Source organism: Canis lupus, chromosome 12 (genome assembly GCF_048164855.1).
Source record: "Canis lupus baileyi chromosome 12, mCanLup2.hap1, whole genome shotgun sequence".
In the NCBI taxonomy this organism is placed as follows: Eukaryota; Metazoa; Chordata; class Mammalia; order Carnivora; family Canidae; genus Canis; species Canis lupus.
The window spans coordinates 36,839,675-36,860,413 of record NC_132849.1 but is presented as its reverse complement, the minus strand read 5'-3'; the positions used below and the strand labels follow the sequence as shown (position 1 = coordinate 36,860,413).

General features: G+C 34.8%; 1 long non-coding RNA gene across 2 annotated transcripts in view; it reads right to left on the bottom strand.

The window, feature by feature from the left end:
- Positions 1 to 20,624, bottom strand: part of LOC140600708 (uncharacterized) — a 28,620-nt gene extending 7,996 nt beyond the window's left edge. For both annotated transcript variants that reach the window (XR_012003871.1, XR_012003870.1), the window contains exons 1-2: positions 20,452 to 20,624; positions 91 to 223 (exon numbers count right to left, since the gene is read on the bottom strand). This is a non-coding gene — a long non-coding RNA (uncharacterized lncRNA). The remainder of the gene's footprint in view (positions 1 to 90; positions 224 to 20,451) is intronic.
- Positions 20,625 to 20,739: the final 115 nt, after the last annotated feature.

Below are 20,739 nucleotides of genomic sequence, written 5' to 3'. Positions count from 1 at the left end.
TGTCTCAGAGGATCTCTTGTGTTCTACATATCACTCCAGTAGCAGCTCTATTTCCATTTAATAACCAGAATCAATATCCTTAGGTAATACCATAGTCCTCTGCATTGCCTGTAAATTCAGTGGCATGAGGATTCAATGGCCAAGAAGCATCTTAATTTCCAAGTCAATGGAGTCATTGTTGAATCCCTTGATAGAAGTCCAAGTCACTGTAGAAGACCAAAGTCTTGAAGACAAGAAACAAGAATTTAAGAATGTTGTTAGTTTCTAACATCAACTTCCTGATTCCCCTTCCCCCTCTGTTTCTAGAGCCTTAAATGCTTTCACTGGAGAAAGAGTTCCATAGAATGGTAACTGGCTCAGATAATAGACCATCTGCTCTACAACAGAACGTCAAACACAGATTTTTATCATCCTTAGAATTGTCATTTTGCTTGTAATAGAACATTAAATTGGCTTCTAAGTCAAGCTATTTCTAGGTCAAGGGGTGCATGGTAAGACCTCTGAATTACATAGGTTTGAGCCTGCTTCATTACTTCTTTTGCCTGAAAGAAATTTTATAGTCAGAAACAATATTTATTATACCATATTCATTAAACCCAAGGAGTGTGACAGTGCCATATTATGGGTAGAAGAAATGAGCAGAAAAGGTCAATCCATATTCATAGTGTATGGCCATTCTAGTGAAAGCACATTTCTGCATCTCCTCTCATATAAGAAATTTAATGTAAAGCACCTTCCAGTAGGTGACTGGCTGAAATACCCCTGAAAGGATGTTACTAGAGTGAGTATAGAGGAAACTTTAAAAAATAATATGGTTAAATGACTTATTCCTAGAAGTATATAGATTCTCAAAACTGATCCTTTAACCAGGGGGAAAATTGAACCAGTAGTTCAAAACATTCCTACAAAGAAAATACCAGTGTCAGAAACTTTACATCATAAAGCAATAAACAAACAGGAAAGACATGATTCTGATTTTATATTAATATGTCAGAGCATAGAAAAGAGGAAACTCTGCAACTTGTAGATGAGGCTAACAGAATCTTAATATCAAAATAAAATAAAACAAAATATAGCATGGGTAATATAACTACATATCAATTTCAGAGAATGTACATGTGAAAATATTAACAAACTCATCAATGTATAAAATGACACTAAATATAATGGACTTATACCAGAACAGCTAGTTTGCTTTATTATTTTAAAAGCATACTAATAATAAGGCAAATGAAAATCTTTGTCTCAATACAAAGATAATTTGATAATTCCAACAACATTTATAATTAAAAACAAGCTAGAAAAAGAAGATACAGATTTTAAGAAAGGATATCATAAAATCTTATAGAAAACAATATGCTTAATTTAAAAATGTTAAATGAATTCTCTTTAACTCAGAGAAAATGGGTTTAACAAGAAACCCATTATCAACACCTTCTTCAATATTTTACTAGAGGTCTTATATAAAAAATAGAAAATAAATGAAAATTCATATGATTTAAAGGGAAAAAAGCATTGCATTATTCCAATATGATATGTATATGATTGTTTATACAAATAAACAAAATTAGTTAATAACTATGCAAGTTAAAGCTAGACTTTTGAAATTATACTAGAGGTAAGATTTTAATACACATACATATATAAGTTGCGCACTAACAGACACAGAAAATTTCATTAAAAGATATTCACCATAGCAATAAGGCATATAAATTACATTAGAGTCTATCTTTAACTGGTTTTCAGGATTTTAAAAAATAGATACCCAATAATCCTGGGTAGGAAGACACATCCTCTTAGCAATATCTTTTCTATGAAATTACATTAATGTTAAGGATCTTAAAATAGATCCTAAAATTTACCTTGAAGGATAAAAGACCAAGAGCAGCTAAGATAGTTTGAAGAAGAATGAAAAGTTAGGACTTCTAGGCAACCAATATTGTTTATAAAGCAATAATAATTAAATTGTCATGCTATTGGTCCAGAACTGGACAAATAGACTAATGGAATAGAGCTGAGAGCCCAGACTAAAGTCTCGCATATATAGAAATCTGAGATATTGCAAGAAGTGGATATGTATATCAGTGAGGAAAAGACAGGAAAGCTTTCAATAAATCGTGGAAGGAAAACAAGTTATACACTGAGAGACTTAATATACAGAAGGGCAATGACTGGACCATGTAGAACAATAGAACACTGCCTCACAATCTATGCAGGAACCAATTAGGAAATTAAGTCACAATCTCAGCAGCGGTGTGTCCAGCCTCCATATTTTTTGCCCCTTTTCCATCTTTGAATCAACCAAAGTAAGCCAAGTATGCTCCCCAAACCAACCACCTAAGGTGTCCCACTTCTAGTTAGCCTGCCTTCTAAAATCTCCAGAGTATGACTTTAATGATTTTTTTTCATTATTATGAAGCTTTTCCCACTCCCTGCCTGCCTTTGAGTTTCTGTCAGATGCAGGTAACAGTGGTAGAATGCTTTGCTATAGCAAACTCTGATTTGAAAGCCTCTATTCTTATTTGGGTAATCTCCATTTATTGGCAAACTACATGAAAAGTTTATACTATATAAGTATAATATACTTATATTATTAAGTTAAGTCATTATTTCATATAGAAATTAATGACTTAAACTTGAAAGGCAAAACTTGACAGAATTTTTTATGACATTTGGCTAGATAACAATTTCACAAATGGGACACGAGGAACAATCTAGAGGAGTAAATTTTATAGCAAAAGTGTCGAGCATATATGTTCATAATTTATTTTTTAAAAACTGAAAAAATGAATCACATGGAAAACAAATAAGAAAACAACCTCCAAACTGGAAGAAGCCATCTGCAATGCAAACAAAAAGTATCTAGAGTTTAAGCAAGAATCATACGCTCAAAAATTTAAAATATTTAAACCGGGATCCCTGGGTGGCGCAGCGGTTTAGTGCCTGCCTTTGGCCCAGGGCGCGATCCTGGAGACCGGGGATCGAATCCCACGTCAGGCTCCCGGTGCATGGAGCCTGCTTCTCCCTCTGCCTGTGTCTCTGCCTCTCTCTCTCTTTCTCTGTGACTATCATAAATAAATAAAAATTAAAAAAAAAAAAAGGGTGTGCATGTAGCAGGGTGCAAAACCAAAAAAAAAATAATAATAAAAAAATAAAATATTTAAACCAATCAAGCTGAAAATGGGCAAAGTACAAGAACACAGAACAGTATAAAATACAAGTGTTCAAAAATACATGAAAAGATACACATCCTTAGTATCAGAAGAATGCAAAATTGTGTTTATGAGGACAGAGGATTTATAATTTATGGATATTGCAAATGGTAGTGTAAATTTTTATGAAAAGTTTTAAACACAATAAATGTGAAGATGGACATACTTAAGAATCAACACTTATCCCTAAATATACGGAAAACCCAGGGACACCTCAGTGGCTCTATGGTTGAGCGACTGCCTTTGGATCAGGTCGTGATCCCAGGATGCTGGAAACGAGTCCTGCATCAGGCTCTCTTCATGGAACCTGCTACTCTCTCAGCCTATGTCTCTGCCTCACTCTGTGTCTCTCATGAATAAATAAAGAAAATATTTTTTTAAAAAATCCATTGCAAATATGAACCTAGATGCATGCACAAGTATATTCACAGAAGCATTATTTATAATAACACAGCCTGAAAACAAAAAGAAACTTTCATCATCAGAAGAATAGATAAATATATTTTGGTATTTACACCAGAGAAAACAAATAAATTATAACTAAGTAAATCAATATAGATGAACCCAAAAATTTAAACTTGAGTGAAAAAAAAGCCATTCACAATAATATGAGCATAATCCCATCTGTATTATATACAGGCAAAAACAGGCAAAAAATATTATTATGATGTCTTTAATATGTACACATATGTGGAAAACCTTTTGATACAACAACAGCATAAAAAAGCAAGGGGAAAATTAATAGCAATTTTAGAATAGACTATGTTTTCAGAAGGAGAGGATGTCTTTCTGGGTAGCTCACAGAGGCTTTAAAGTTGCTAGCATTAGTTTATCAATTGAGCTTGATAAATGGATAGATATATAAGTGCTTATTTTATTAATATACTTAAACTACATATTAAATCTAATGCATTATCTTTCATATGTGCAATATACCTTGCAATAAAGGGACTGCAGTTTAGCCAAACAAGATGCATCATTTTCTGTTAAAGCAGAGAAGTCTCCCTATTTTGACCAGCTGGATTTTCCATGACCTATAGATGAGTATCTGCTATATGTTTTTATTCTTTCTTGTTTGAAATGAGGGTTTTGCAGTTCTTTCCTACTTTCTCCATCATCATGCATTGAGCCCTTTGGAAGCAAATGAATTGCCTTTTAGCTTACATGTGGTTTAATATGAAGTGTGACAATCTGGATCACATAGCAAAGAAAATAGAGTACAGACTTATGGATGGATACAGAAACTGGCTTGATGAGACAGAGGCCAGTGTGGTTGATTTTGTTTGTTGTATGTTTTGAAGTGTTTCTATAGCTATTGGGTATCCTATGGCAGTCATAGTAAAATGGATATTAAAACTTCTCCTTTGCCACTTTCCACTATAAAGATTACATTAAAAACAAACAAACGAAGAAACAAATTCAAATTCCGGGTTACTTTGCATTTAGGAAGGACAATATGATTCAGTACTGGTTCATGAGACCTGCACTGAAGTAAAGCCTATAATTTTCTTATCAAAGACCTTGTCATTTCCCTCTACATTCTTCCTTGAATGCAGATGTGATGTCTGGATGGGAAGAATACTAAATAAGTCAAATGCATAAGTCAAAATTTATAAGATGGTGGAAGGAAAAGAGCGAGGTTTGCAGTGGGGCAAAAATCTAATCCCTGATAGCCTTATAGACTAGCTGATGCCACTGTCACCACTTTCTGTATTTTTTAAAAAATGATGAGCTGCAATCTTTTCCTTTCGACAGATTAAAACAGCATTCCTAGCTGAAATACAATAAAATTAGTTCTATTTCATTTTAAATATCTCTGCCTCACCTATGCCATGTCACCACTACCACCACTTACCTTAGCACAAATGTTGCTGGTCACTTCCCACCCCTCCACACACATGTTCACTGCAAGGATGTTTCCTTTATGTAATGTAATTTAGAAATAGGTGTGAACAGTTGAGGTTTGGGAGTGTTTACAAGGAGAGAGAATCTGACGTGGCTACCTCAAAAAGAACAGCTGCCTGTTTTTAGAGACAGTGGATAATTCAACATGATCTGTCTGAATTCAGCTCTATATATTTTATAGAGAGTGAAGAGTTTTTCCCGATTCTTATTTTATTGTTATATATGTATTAGTTTTCTTTGTGTTTTTTTTTCCTACTATGTCTTCTGTCTTCATGGGTACCATAGAAGGAGTTACAGAAGAATGCAATGTGAGCTACTAGCCCTTCATTGTATACAGATATTCTTATCTATCCACATATATCCTAACCCAAGGTTTGTATACTAGATAGTGGAATTTTGGTCACTGTGAATGAGAAGTTAAAGATGTGTTAGGTCAGGTTTATTGTTTGGATATTTCAGTTACAACTGGATTTTATCTATTAGCTTAAAAACAACTAATATGATCAGTTGTTGGAAAATGTCAGTGCAATTATTGTTTTTCTTAATGATTAGGTCACTCTAAGTGCTTTCTGATGCTCTTTTATGGCACTGACAATTCCTCAGATCAAACTTATTTGGATTTTTCCATTGGAATTGCAAAGGCAAAAAATCATTTTTAAGCACCCCTCTAAAGAGCTATTTTTGTGATTCACAAATTAATAAAACATTTTAAGGAATCCTCAGTCTCCCATTTATTTTACTAAATTCATTTGAAAAATGATCCCGTACTTCTATAGAAATACAATGCCAGGCTTAAGAATTCACTGTTAGTTGTATTTCAAACTTATCTCCAGTCACAAAGTTAGAAGTGAAGACATGAAATTCTTGTAAATGAGTATTTATGGGTGTTAAAAGTGTAGAAATAGAACAAGTAAAAGCAAGTATAGGTTCCTGTTATCAAATTATGAAACTATTCTAGCCTAAAGAAACAGAAAAATGATGTAAAGACAATATTAAGTGCACTTTAGTTCTAGATACATTTTAGCAGAGAAACATTTTGATGCATTTTTTTCTTCTATGCTTAAAGGGTTTTAAATATAGCATTGGGTTCTAAGTGGTAATTATCATTCTGTATGGCTAGACACCAATATAATCTGGTTGTAAATCTTGGATAAATAGTCATTTCATAGTGCTAAAACTAACATATTTATCTGGGATTTTTTTTTTACTAATAGGCATTTTTATATAGCTCAAAAGAGTTAAGTGTTGTCTTATGACAGACTATAACATATTTTAGAAAATGTTAGTCTCTTTGCTGGAAAAAGCAAACTTTTAAATGTTATTCAGTCAGATTTCCACCACTGATAATCAAAAAGTAGGGTAAAGTAATTTGAAAGAGATTATACCTCAGATACTCATTCTTTTAGTCCCACATTAAATTGTATTTTAATAGGTAAAGTGCTCTGGATCAATTGTTTTATAATACTGAATTGCAGACATAGTGATTTTCTTGGATGGGAGAGGGATGTTTGGAAATGAAATTTGTCTGAAGGGTGATGGACAGATAAAAAATAGCATCATTAACAATTATTTATTGAGTACCTACGATGCACAGGACTGTGTGCCAGTGAAAGACATAGATGTGCTTTCCTGAAATGAAGTCTGGAAAAGTTCAGGTAACACAGGCAAAGTAGGACTCAAGCTTGACTTATGTCCTCATTACTTTCCCCTTTCATTTCTCCCTCTTGTCCAATTCCCACAGTATTTTTATTTTTTCCATGTGACCCTCCTTCCCTTTATTCCCTTTTCACCTTTGCTGTCCTCTTGCAACATTTAACCAGAATTTAAAATACATATGCATATCTAAATATCTGAAGTTTATGTGGTGATATAGGTCAATCTGCCTTCTGAGACTTCATATCTTCAATATTTTACTCATGTGAACCCTCTATAGAGTTTAGGACTCTGGAAATTGTCCATTCTTTTTCTAAGATGGTAGACCAAATTTACTGACGGTTTTTTGTCTTTCCCCCATTTTTCCTTAAATGTTCAAGCCAGATCAGAGCAAACATGTTGCTGGAATATTTTGCCAGTGAGGTGAAATCCTGTCTCCCCTGTGGACAACTTGTCTCTTTTCTGCTAACGCAAGTTCTGCCCTTGAACAGTAGAGTCTACATTGTCTTTACATAGTAGATTAAGTAGGTCTTTATTTTAGGTTGAACTTCCTTTCCACTCCCTCTCTGCTCATTCTTTCTCTCTAAACATTTTCCATTTTAATTAGATGAGTCAATTACTCACACACAAGAATATCACACATATTCAAAGCCAGCAGAGTTTTCCATCCACTTTTTCAAATACGGCCTCTTAACTTAGTTAAGAGCTTTTCAAAATCCTATCTTCTTAAAAGCACAGATAAGGCACTTATTCAAACTTGAGATTCTCTACTCACTTCAATTATGTCTCAGGCAAGTTGTTTCTCTGTGTCATAGTCATCTTCACTGCTTTCAACATTTTTCCCTATTTACAATCCCTACTTTCCCTTTTGTTTAGAAAGCAGAATCCTTCTGGATGATTCAAAGGGTATTCCAAACAGTAATTGGAAATTGGGCTTGCTGCAGGAATTCATTAGATTTAATGCTTAGACCATAAGTCTAAAATCAGAAGAATTTAAAATATGTTCAAAAAGGTAAAGCAGCCAAAGGCAGAAGAATTGTGACAATAACAAGTCGTAAGTTAAGGCAAATCTTCAAGAGTACTGTGCAGTCAGCTTTAGCTTTGCATAAACCTAACTATTCATCACCTTATTATTTCCTGAATTCATATATTATGTAGAACATAGATATGAAAATCCTCCAAATCACCCAGGCCATTCCCTGATATGACCAGTGTGTCTCTACCTTTGGAAGCAATGCTATAAAACCCTTTCAAATGTCAGAGGGGTGTGGCATTGAGTATAACCAAGAGAAGTCAATATTTACTCCAATCTTTGTCCTTTCTCTCTTAACGATATGGTATTCATCAGTGGAGTAACTAATAAAATTAGTCTCAAAGGCAACATCTAACTTGAGGCCCTCGCCTTTGCCATACATGACTACATACACTAAAAAAAGAGGACATTTGTATATTCTCTTGATATTAATACAGATTTGACTAAAGGAAGATGAATTTGATTTTGGAGAGGGAACAACTATTCTGATTGACCATCGGGCAGTGGGAGTCCTTGCCAAAAATAACAACTGTGAGAACTCTAGGCTATAAGCAGTATGAATGCACATTGGGCTCACTACTCAGTGTTCTTTGGGATGTTGCCCAGCATGGAGATTTTGCAAAAGGAAGAGGTTGAGATCAAAACAAAAAGTACTGGCAGTTTATTTCTCCAAAACCAGAAAACAAAAATACTCTTAAGGGGCTCACATAGACACTCATGAACTATGTCAGTTACTTTGGCTTAGCTTTACTACTTATACTAACATCCCTTCTCCTGGTCCTTAAATAGAGGGATCCTTCTATTTTCTTTCATATTTACACACACAGCATCTCAATAGTAAATAAACATGGTATTAAATTTTGTATGTTAACCAACTGTCAATACATTTATTTACATATAACTAGTCTTTGGAGGAAGAATGAGAACTTACAAAGCTGAGAACTACACACTTTTCTTGAACGTGGTCAATCAATGGTGAAGTAGAAAGAGGGTAAAAGGGAGACTATTGGAAATTATGTTTTATTTCTAGATATGCCTCTATCTTTTCTGGTTGAAATGCTGGTATACTCACTTTTCTATCTCTATGATAAAATATTCTGTGATTAAATAAATAGAAATTTGGAAAACCAGATGAGACTATTAAAAAAATGGCTATAAGCTTTCCAGAGGAAGATTGCAAAAGCCAGGTCAACTCATGCATTATGGAAACACTAATGACATTTTCAAACAACATTTATAAGGCCAGAAAACAAATAAACAAATAAAAAAGAATAAAAGATCACAACAGAGGTTAAAGCAATTCTTTCTTGGTTATTTTTCTTTCTGTCATAATTTACAAAGCACATACTGAATTGTGTACTGATTGGGTAGTAAGTACAGTTTCCAAATTTTTATAATTCATTTTAGGAGACATATAGACAAGAAGGACTTGGTTCACTATCCTTATTATATTTAGCATGAGTAGAAATACTTGTGATTAAAAAGTTATAAAGCTTTATTGTAAAATATAATTGATAATTTGTGTTTCTATCAGTTAAGTGAACTTATTTAATGATTAAATTACAAAATTGATTATGGTTATGCCACCCTACTATAAAAAGAGTCATTGTTTCTTAAAATGAATGGTGTGGGTGATCAAAAGCGTCTTTCACTGCATCCATCATAGCAAAAGACTTGAGTTGAAGTTGTCAAAGTCTCTTTTATTACATTTTTATAGCAGTAGCATGCCCTTATCTGGCCAATAGAACTGCCAATATGGGTAGAGACCTTCTTGGTACCATAATCTTGATTTGGTATGTCAAATGGCAACAAAGATGGCCAATTATGACATAATCCCAAAACAGACATTCCGTCAATGCAGCTGACCTTCCCCAGCCAGTCTCGTACTTATCTAATCAACAGGTCAGCAGCACTCCTTTTGTTTTTGTAGTACACAGCAGTCTTCAATCGTCAGTCATTAGAAATCTCTACTTTTCTCCTCCCTCAACTTCACACTATGATGCTAGACTCTGTGATGAATTACTGGTTCCTTTGCTTGGCGGTAGAACTTTGCCATTCAACACTCAATTTCTGGTCTTTTTGCCTTTACTTTTCCTTAAACAGTAGAGTATCTGCCAGAAGATCTCTGAAAAGGGTACTAAATCTCAAGGCCTTGGTAAAGGCCAAAGAGATGATTGTGAGGAATTTGCAACTCCTTAAAAAATAAATACAAAATGTCATACCATTCTAAAATAATTTCCACTTTCTAACTCATGATAGTATCTTGAGATAGAGTATTAAATATTAAAAAACTGTGCTAAGAATTTATGGGTAACACCAAGATTAGTCATGTAAAACTTTCTATAGCCATGTGCAACCAATTTGAACCCTTGTGATGATTTGTCTGTGTAAGCAGCTCTCTTCACAGTTAAATAATCTATACAGACAGACTGAAAAAATTATCATTATGCTTACACAGTGGACTGGATTTCTCAGAGTGAGAATTTTTTCTTCCTTTTTTCTTAGGAGGCAAAAAATAAAAGATGAGAAGGATTTGTGCTGTCAACAACAGTTATTGAGCAACCGAATAGGTGCTAGGTGCTGTCCTGAGCACTTTACAGAGTTGGTTAATCCTCAAAATACTCTCCTAACATAATTAAGCTGAGGTTGTCATATAGGTCATTATATAAAGTGCATAATCACTTTTTTCTGTAATCAGCCTATTCTTCCAAATATTTTATTTTATACAAGATCATCATACAAAAAGATTTATGACATGTAACATTCTATACTGGCAATAAGGAGGGTGATGATAGCAGCATTTGCAAAACTTTTGTATAGATTTATTTGTTCATAGTTTATTTTTCAAATACATATTAATTGTCTACATAAACTAAGGACCATGCGTAGAACTTTGAACAAGACAGATGTGGGGATCCCTGGGTGCCGCAGCGGTTTGGCGCCTGCCTTTGGCCCAGGGCGCGATTCTGGAGACCCGGGATCGAGTCCCGCGTCAAGCTCCCGGTGCATGGAGCCTGCTTCTCCCTCTGCCTATGTCTCTGCCTCTCTCTCTCTCTGTGTGACTATCATGAATAAATAAAAATTTTAAAAAAAAAGACAGATGTGGTCCCTTCCAAAGGTTTTCTGGTCATAAAGAGGTGGCTATAATTTTGTGTGCCAAGAGAAGAACACATGAGATGTGGAAATATATGTGGGGTGGGGGATCTAACTCAATTTAGTATTCAGAGAAAGTTCACATCAGGAAGAGGCATTGGAAAATTTGCTGTGCAAGAACAGAAGGGAAAGTGTTGAGATAGGAACTGAAAACAGAGAGAGGAACCAGAAATTGTAGGGCTTCTCAAACTAGTAATTAACCATTTTGAGACTTATCCTAAGGGAAGGTAGACATGAAAACAACTCTGATATGGTAAAAAAAAAAAAAAAAAAAAAAAAAGTATGACATTAATTAATCGGTGGAACTTCCACAATATTGACATAAGTACCAAGAGAAAAATTTTGATTCAACCCACATTTGAAAGCTCAGGACTGACCATAATCTCATCCTATGACCATTCTCCTGATTAGATCTTCCTCTTCTACCACAATTTCAGAGTGTAAAGGCTCAGAAAATTGAATTGCAACCTTTCATTTTAGATTTTCCATTTTTAATACTTCTTTATAGAGTTCTGTTTTCTTCAGTTTGAATACCTCAATCTTCAAGTTTTCTCAAGTGAAAATCTTATAGCAGGCAATTTCTCTTCCTATAACAGTTATCCTTTCTTTATTTGGTCACATTCTTGTTCAGGGGTTGAAATATATAGTCAGAAGAGGGCCAAATAATAAATGTTTTAGGTGTTTCTGTCCATATGTTCTCTATCACAACTCTCAACTCTGCCATGTAGCAGAAGCGCCATAGATTATATGCCAATAAATGGGTTTGGCTATATGCCAATAAAACTTTACTTCCAAAAACAGTTTGCTGAATTTGAGCAGTTTTTGAACTCCTACTCATAACTAATTTGTCTCTCCCCAAGCTATATAAGGTCTCTCAATATGTTGCTCTTCAGAGAACCCTTCTGGGTTGTGTATACTACCATAATTCAGACATCATTGCTGCTATATAATTTGTCCATGTAAGAGTGTACCCTGCTAATATTACAGATAGTGTATTAATATTTAAGAGCATGATAGACTCCTAATTTTTACTGGGTTGACTATGCTTTTGCTCTGTTACTCATGACAAAACCCCAAATTTCTGTCCAGTGAAGATTTTATGGCAGACTCCCTACCTAGTGTCCAACTGTTTTTGGTTCTGATTTCTGCTTTGCCTCCTAAAGTCAGTCCTTTACTCTAGTTCCCATGGTTTCTCAACCTCCTGCAATTTAGTCAATTGTGCATGGCTGGTTGAATAAAATATTGCCTTTAGTTGTTTTCTTTGACAAAGATAATATAGGTGTTTTTATATGTAAATTTCTGCACTAAATTGGCAAGTATTTTTCCTTGGAATTTTGAAACTATTATGTTTTGTTTATTTTTTCTGCCTATAACAAGAAATCTTAATCTGATTGCATTTGGACCTAGCTCTAACCTCCCGGAATGACATCAAACTTCACTGAACTCTAGTAGACAATTTCCTATGCCTCAGCTCCAGACCATAGTACCCCTCAAAATTCCTCTTCCATACAGTGGACTACAGCCACACTCTCTCAAATGAAGCTGAAAGGTCAGACTCCGAGTGAGGTGGGAGGAGAGATGCCCTTCCAAATTTGGTCGTTCCTTGAGTACTTTCCTTCACCCTTAAAGGAACTATGTAGTATCCCTAAATTTGTTATTTCTATATTCTTTGGGATTCTCATTTACCAACTTTTGTAGTTAACCTTCCTTTTCTAGCTAGTAATATTTTATATCAGGGACCCACACACACTGGTCCATGGGCCAAATATTATTTGCTATTTGTTTACAAATAAACTTTTACTGGAACACAGCCACTTGCATTTGGTTCCCATATTATCTATGGCTGTTTTTACTCCACAAGCACGGAGTTAAGTAGTTGAGTTGAGTAGTTGAAAATCTTACAGTCTGAAAAGCCTAAAATATTTACTAATTTCTTTCAGAAAAAATTTGCCCATCCATTCTTTATAATGAATTTTCCCTGTGAAATTACAAGTGAGTCTTCTATGACTGGTACTGATTTGGCAACAGAAGTTAACCTAAGAGACAGACCTTCAAAAATCAGACGTTTTGGATTGTTTTAGTCATATCCTTGGCTCTGGCAATAGGAAATTAGTACTAGTAATTCGTAAAATACACCAATGTCTCAGTGAATCAAGCTATCTATCTCTAGTCATATTGCTTAGATAGTGCCAGCTAACGAGAGTTAGTGATTAATCTTGTTGACAGAAAGTTTTGCATACTAGATAGTATATTTGTTACTATGCACTGCAATAACTCATTTAATTCTCATGAAAGCCTTTGAAGTGGGTAGATATTGTTATCATTCTATATAAAGGAAAGTGAGATAAATCAAGCAGCCAGCAAGTGTAAGAATCAGGACTGAATTCATTGTTTTATGACTCAGAGTGGAGTGTTATCTATCCCAAAAATTTTGTCTTCCATATTTCTTTTTATTGTTTCCTCCACTAACATAGCCTAGTAAGTCCCAAAAATAATGAACACTACGTAAATTAATTTTCCAAAATGAACACTTCCCTATTTTGCATAAAATAAGGAAATTCATTAACGGCTTCAGATCACAAGAATGTAATAGGTTGCAAAGAAAAATGAACTTATTGTCAACTCGGTTATTCAATAAGCTTTGAATAAGTTTCTTATAATGTCCAAGTTAATGTGAAATTGAGAAATATAAGTACTATATAGTGTATAATCCATTTTGTCGGGTAATTTACAATCTAGTGATACTACTTCTGGGGTGTTTTCCAACACCAACAACCGATTCTCAGATTATCCAGACACCAACTTGGTGCTTAGCAATTTAATTCAACTCTGACACTAATTAATCAGAGTTAGCACTCACCCCACAGTTTAAGGACTCAGTCACACAGAACAGTACCCCCCACTCCAGATGCCAATCACAAATCCTGGGCCACCCACACATCTGATCAAGTGGTTATATTCAAGAGTTACCAGGATCTCCTCCTCAGGTTCAATAATATGCTATACTGTCAAACTCACAGAACTCAAGGAAGCACTTTAATCAGGTTTGCTGGTTTATTACAAAGGATATGACTCAGGAATAGCCAGATGGAAGAGATGCATAGGGCAAGGTATTGGAAGGGGAAGTGAGGAGCTTTCATGCCCTCTCTAGGCACACCAACTCCCAGTAGTACCTCCATGAATTCACCAATGTAGAAACTCATTAAATCTCCTTTGAATAGAGTTTAAAAACCAGACACCCCCTTCTCCACCCCGCCCCCCATCTATGGTGGGGCCTCACACTAAATCACATCATTAGCATAAACTTAGGTGGAAAGACACACATTATTAATAACAAATGACATTCCTATCACTTGGTAAATTCCAAGGGTTTTAGGAGCTCTTTGCCAAGACCAGGGACAAAGACCAAATATACTTTGTATTATACTATACTACTTATTACATTGCATCTGTATTCTGACCTAGAAGTCCTCTAACCCATCCTAAATGTAGTGACAATTTGTATTAGTTTTAAATATCCAGTAGCCAGTCCAGTATCCTAGCTAAAGAATGTTTAATTGTGAGGATAATAATCTAGTACCTTAAAAACAAAGCTAAAACTATGTTATTAAGTCAATGATAATATATTAAACCATAAATAAGTTTTACTAATAAAAAAAGTGATTGCTATTATTTTGTTTTTGACCTCACCTTTTAGATCTTCATATTAATTATTTAGTTAATTTTAATTTTTTTAAGTAACTTCAGTGGTATTTCCTACTACACATATCTTACCCCCTATCTCCAGGTTACTGAGTTTGTCCCACATAGGTACAACAAAGGAAATAGCCCATTCACAAAAGAGCTAGGTTTCTTCAAGCATTTTTTTATTATAAATTTATTTTTTATTGGTGTTCAATTTGCCAACATATAGAATAACACCCAGGGCTCATCCCTTCAAGTGTCCACCTCAGTGCCCATCACCCAGTCACCCCCACACCCCCTCCCACCTCCCCTTCCACCACCCCTAGTTGGTTTCCCAGAGTTAGGAGTCTTCCATGTTCTGTCTCCCTTTCTCATATTTCCCACTCATTTTTCTCCTTTCCCCTTTGTTCCCTTTCACTATTCTTTATATTCCCCAAATCTTCAAGCATTTCTAATTAATCGATTAATAAACCAGAAAAAGTGTCTTAAGGAAAATATATTTCAAGTAGATATTCAAAAATATATTCTCAAGAAATATATGTCTGATATATAGTAGAAGCTCACAATACGTGGAATGGATGAATAAGTTTCACATTCATAAGGAAAAAAATCACAGCCCGATTTTAATTAAAAGTCAGTCATTTTAATTCCATTTTGGTACATATTATATTTGGTTAGTAAGGACTGTAATTATTAACCCAGAAATTTTTATGAAATAAACTATTATAGAACAATATAGATTATCAAATGAAGAAGGAAAAATAGTAAAACATTCAACAGAGGACTAGGCTTACATGCTTCTGATAATTATAATAATCTGCTAATTGACTTCTCCCCCCACCACCCCCCCTCACAGGAGGGTGCCAATTAAAATAAACTACAATTTTGCTATTTGGTCTTTAGAATCAGAGCAGATGTGTTTGAGTTTATGACCGGTTTTCTCAATGTGTTGTCCAATTAACCTCAATGGGAGTGATTCACAGCAAATCCCTGGGGTTCTCTCTGAAAGGAAAAGTCAGACAGGCTACTACAGGGGAAAGAGCTTTTATATGTTCTTTAAAGCTCACTTGTGGACTACTCTGGTGAAAAACTGGTGCCAGTGGAAGCATTTAACTATTGAGGTAAAAGCCCCCCAGAGTTTCTTTGTGGCTGTCACTGAGGGAGAGGAGATGAACTATAACTGAGACAAAGGGAAATTGGGTACACTCCTAGTGGGATCTGACTCATTCCACTAAGAAGCTGAGAAAATGTATATAAATGCCACACAAATAAAAAAGGTTTTCGAGGGCTCGAATTAGAGAAATGTGTAACACTTGCTGAGGAAAGACCTTTGAAATGGACTGTTCTATCAGATATAGGAGCAAATCATTTATAAAATTTAAATATCTACTTAATTTATTTTATTTATTTGAGAAAGAAAGAGAGACAGAGCATGAGCAGAGGGGAGGGCTGGAGGGAGAAGGAGAAGCAGACACCCCGCTGAGCAGGGAGCCTATCATGAGGCTCCTTCCCAAGACCCTGAGATCATACCTGAGCCAAAGGCAGCCGCTTAATAGACTGAGCCACCCAGGTGCCCCTTAATTTCTTAATATATTTGGTATAGTCAGAGTCTCGAATGCAATTGTATTTCAGTCATCAGGATTATTTAATTTGTAATTACTAATATTAACCCAAGATGCTAACATTGACTGAGGTAAAACAATGGAAAACATTCATTTACAGAATTTTTTATAGTGTAATATTAATATATATTTACATATATATATCATATTGATATATAGTTATATAAACTTGAGATGGAATTTTTTTGTGTTAGTTCACACTAAATTCTAGATTATTGAAATACTTAAGATAATTCTGAACATTAGCCGATAAACAAGTGTTTATTCACAAAAAATAGTATTGAGAATTATTATGAACCATGTACTATACTGGACACTGGAGATAAAATGTTGACTGTCTTCAAGAAATACTTATAAAATTAGAAAAGAAAATAACAGATAAATGAGCAGTCAAATAAAAATATAACTATACTGATGTGGCCAACAACAGGTTATGTGACAACATACAACAGACCAAGAAGAAAATAAATAATTTGAATAAAATAACTATACATTTGATCTAATAAATAGAGAAATGGAGAAGTCTGAACACAAAGAAACATACGCTGTCTTTTCAATGAGATGTTGTCTTAGTCCATTTGGACTGATATTACAAAATATTATAGACTAGCTAGCTTGTAAAAAACAGAAATTTATTTTTTTACAGTTCTGGTGGGTGGAAGTCCAACTTCATGGTGCCAACACCACTGAGTGAGGGCTGTCTTCTGGAAAATAGGACTTTTCGGTGTATTCTCACCTGATTGGAAGGAGCTAGGTAGCTCTGTGGGATCTCTCCTTTAGAGAGTACTAATCCCGGGCAGCCCGGGTTGCTCAGTGGTTTAGCACTGCCTTCAGCCCAGGGCGTGTGATCCTGGGGACCCAGGATCGAGTCCCACATCAGGCTCCCTGCATGGAGCCTGCTTCTCCCTCTGCCTGTGTCTCTGCCTCTCTCTTTCTCTGTCTGTCTCTCATGAATAAATAAATAAAACCTTAAAAAAAAAAAAGAGTACTAATCCCATTGCCGAGGGCTCTACTCTCATGACCTAATCATCTGCCAAAGGCCTCACCTCCCATAACCATCCTATTGGATTCCACATGAGAATTTTGGGGAGACATAAACATGCAGACCACAGAAGATATAGAATTAGAAAATATTGATGACTTTATTAAGCCACAAAGGAAACACTTGCTTAATATTAAAAAAAAAAAACAAAAACTAAATAGATCTAAAAAGATTGGCCAAGCTGTATTCATACACACATTTGTATGTCTACAGGTCTACAGTTTGGTCATTTACATACCTGTGTGCACATTTATATACATATATGTCAAATTGATATATAGTTATATCAACTTGTATAATTATGTTATTCAAATTATATATGTATATATACACATTTATATGAAAACATGATCACTAGTATCAAAACCAAAAGAATATCAAAGATATTCTCAGGCAGCCTGGATGGCTCAGCGGTTTAGCTCCACCTTCAGCCCAAGGCCTGATCCTGGAGACCCGGGATCGAGTCCCACATTAGGCTCCCACATTAGGCTCCCTGCATGAAGCCGCTTCTCCCTCTGCCTGTGTCTCTGCCTCTCTCTCTCTCTCTCTGTGTCTCTCATGTATAAATAAATAAAATCTTAAAAAAAAAAAGATATTCTCAAAAAACAATCTAGGAAGAAACAATCTGCATACAACTTTACCTATTAAAGTAATTGAATCAATAATTAATGACCTTCCAAAATAGAAAGCACCAAACCCAGATGGGTTTATGGGTGAATTCTATCAAGTATTGAAGGAAGAAATTGTACCAGTGCTCCATAATCTATTTTAGAAACTAGAAGCAGAGATACTTCCTTATTCACTTAATGAAGCCAACATTACAGATACCAAAGCCAGAAAAAGACATTACAAGAAAACTACAGACCAATATCTCTCATGAACATAGACACTAAATCCTCAACAAAATATTAGAAAATATTCAAAAATTGAATCCAGTAATGTGCAAAAAAGATTATATATCACAAGCAAGAGGAATTTATCTCAGGTATTCAAAGCTGATTCAACATTAAAATATCAATTAATGTAATCCATCATATCAACAAAATAAAAAGATAAATCACATTATCATATCAAAAGATTCAGAAAAAGCATCTGACAATATCCAGCACTCATTCTCAGTAAACTATGAATAGGGGGAACATCCTCAATTTGACAAAGAATATCTATAAAAGCCTATAGCTCATATCATACTTAATGGGAAGAAACTAGAGGTTTTCACACTAAGATTAGCCATAAGACAAGGATGTTTCCTCTCACCATTCCTTTTCAACATCATACTGGAAGGCCTAGCTAATGTAAAAAGGCAAGGAAAAGAAATAATAGGGATACATAGTGGGAAGGAATATATAAAACTGTCTTTAAAAAAAACTGTCTTTATATGCAGACAATATGATCATCTGTGCATGAAATTCAAAAGAGTTGACAACCCTCTTGGAACTATTAAGTGATTATACTAATGTTGTAGTATACATAACTAATTGCATGAGAGTCAATCATCTTCATCTATACCACAAATGAACAAGTGGAATTGGATATTAAAAACACAATACCATTTATTTTGCCACCCTAAAATGAAAATTTTTTTAAAAGTATTTATTTATTCATGAGAGATGCACAGAAAGGGGCCGACATAGGCAGAGGGAGAAGCAGGCTCCTCACAGGGAATCCAATGTCGGACTCAATCGCTGGACCCGAGTTCATGCCCTGAACCTAAAGCAGACGCTCAACCAGTGAGCCACCCAGGCATTCCCAAAATGAAACTTTTAAGTATAAATCGAGTGAAATATATACAATATCTACATGTAGAAAACTACAAAACTGATTAAAGTACTCAATTCATTAATAATTTGAGAAATATTCCATGTTTAAAGATAGGAAGATTCAATATTGTCAAAATGTCTTTCTTTATAACCTAATCTGTAGATTTAATGAAGTTCAATCAAAATATCAGCTTATTTTTATGGATATCAACAAACTGATTCTAAAGTTTATATAGAGAGGTCAAAGACGTAGAATAGCCAACAAAATTTTGAAGGAGAGGGAAATGGTGTAGGACTTATACTACCTGACTTCAAGACTTTCTATAAAGCTATAGTAACCAATACAGTGTGATATTGACAAAGGAATAGCAGATTAATGAAACAGGAGGAACAGCCCAGAAATGCACCCACAAAATATAGTCATTTGATCTTTGACTAAGGAACGAAGGCAATATAATAAAGACCGTCTCTGCAATAAATGTTGCTAGAACAACTGGACATCCACATGCAAACACATAAATCTGGACACTGCCCTTGCACCCTTCACAAAAGTTAACTCAAAAGGGATCATAAACTTAAGTATAAAAGAAATAATTCTGAAACTTCTGAAAGATAAGATAGAAATAAGAAAACCTAGATGACCTTAGGCATTATAATGACTTTTTAGATATAACACCAAAGGCAGGATCCGTGAAATCAATAATGAATAAGCTAAACTTCATTAAAATTAAAACTTCTGTGAAAGAAAATACAAAGAGAATTAGAAGGCAAGCCACTGACTAGAAGAAAGTATTTGCAAAAGGCACATCTGAAAAGAAATTGCTATCAAAAATATACAAAGAACTCTTAAAACTACACGATAAGGGGATGCCTGGGTGGCACAGTCAGTTAAGTGTCTGCCTGCAGCTCAGGTCATGATCCCAGGGTCCTGGGATCAAGCACTACATCGGGTTCTCTGCTCACCACGGAGCCTGCTTCTCCCTCTCCTTCTACCTGTTGCTCTGCCTGCTTGTGCTCTCTCTCTGTCAAATAAATAAGCAAATTCTTAAAAAAAAAAAAAAAAAAAACCTACTAAACAATAAGGAAACAAAGATCCAATTAAAAAATTGGTGAAAGATTTTAACAGACATCTCATCAAAGAAGATATACTGATGGTAAACAGTACATGAAAATATGCCCCATATCATACATCATCAATTAAATGCAAACTAATATATCAGCATAGACCTATTAGAATAGCCAAAATCTAGAACACTCACAACACCAAATGCTAGTGAGAATGTTAAACAACAAAAACTCTCACTTGTTGCTGGGGAGAATGCAAAAATAATACAGCTATTTTGGAAGGCAGTTTAACATTTTCACACGAAACTAAACATACTCTTACCATATGATCCAGCAATTACATTCCTTGGTCTCCATACAAAGGAGTTACAAATCTGCAGGTGAATGTTTGTAGCAGCTTTATTCATAATGTCAAAACTTGGAAGCAACCAAGATGTCCTTCAGTAGGTAGATAATCAAACTGTGGTAGATCTAGACGATACAATATTATTCGGCACTAAAAAATAAATAAGCTATTAAGCCGTGAAAAGATATGGAGGAACATCAAATGCACATCACTAATTGAAAAGGTCTGAAAGGACACACACTGTAGGATTCCAACTATATAACA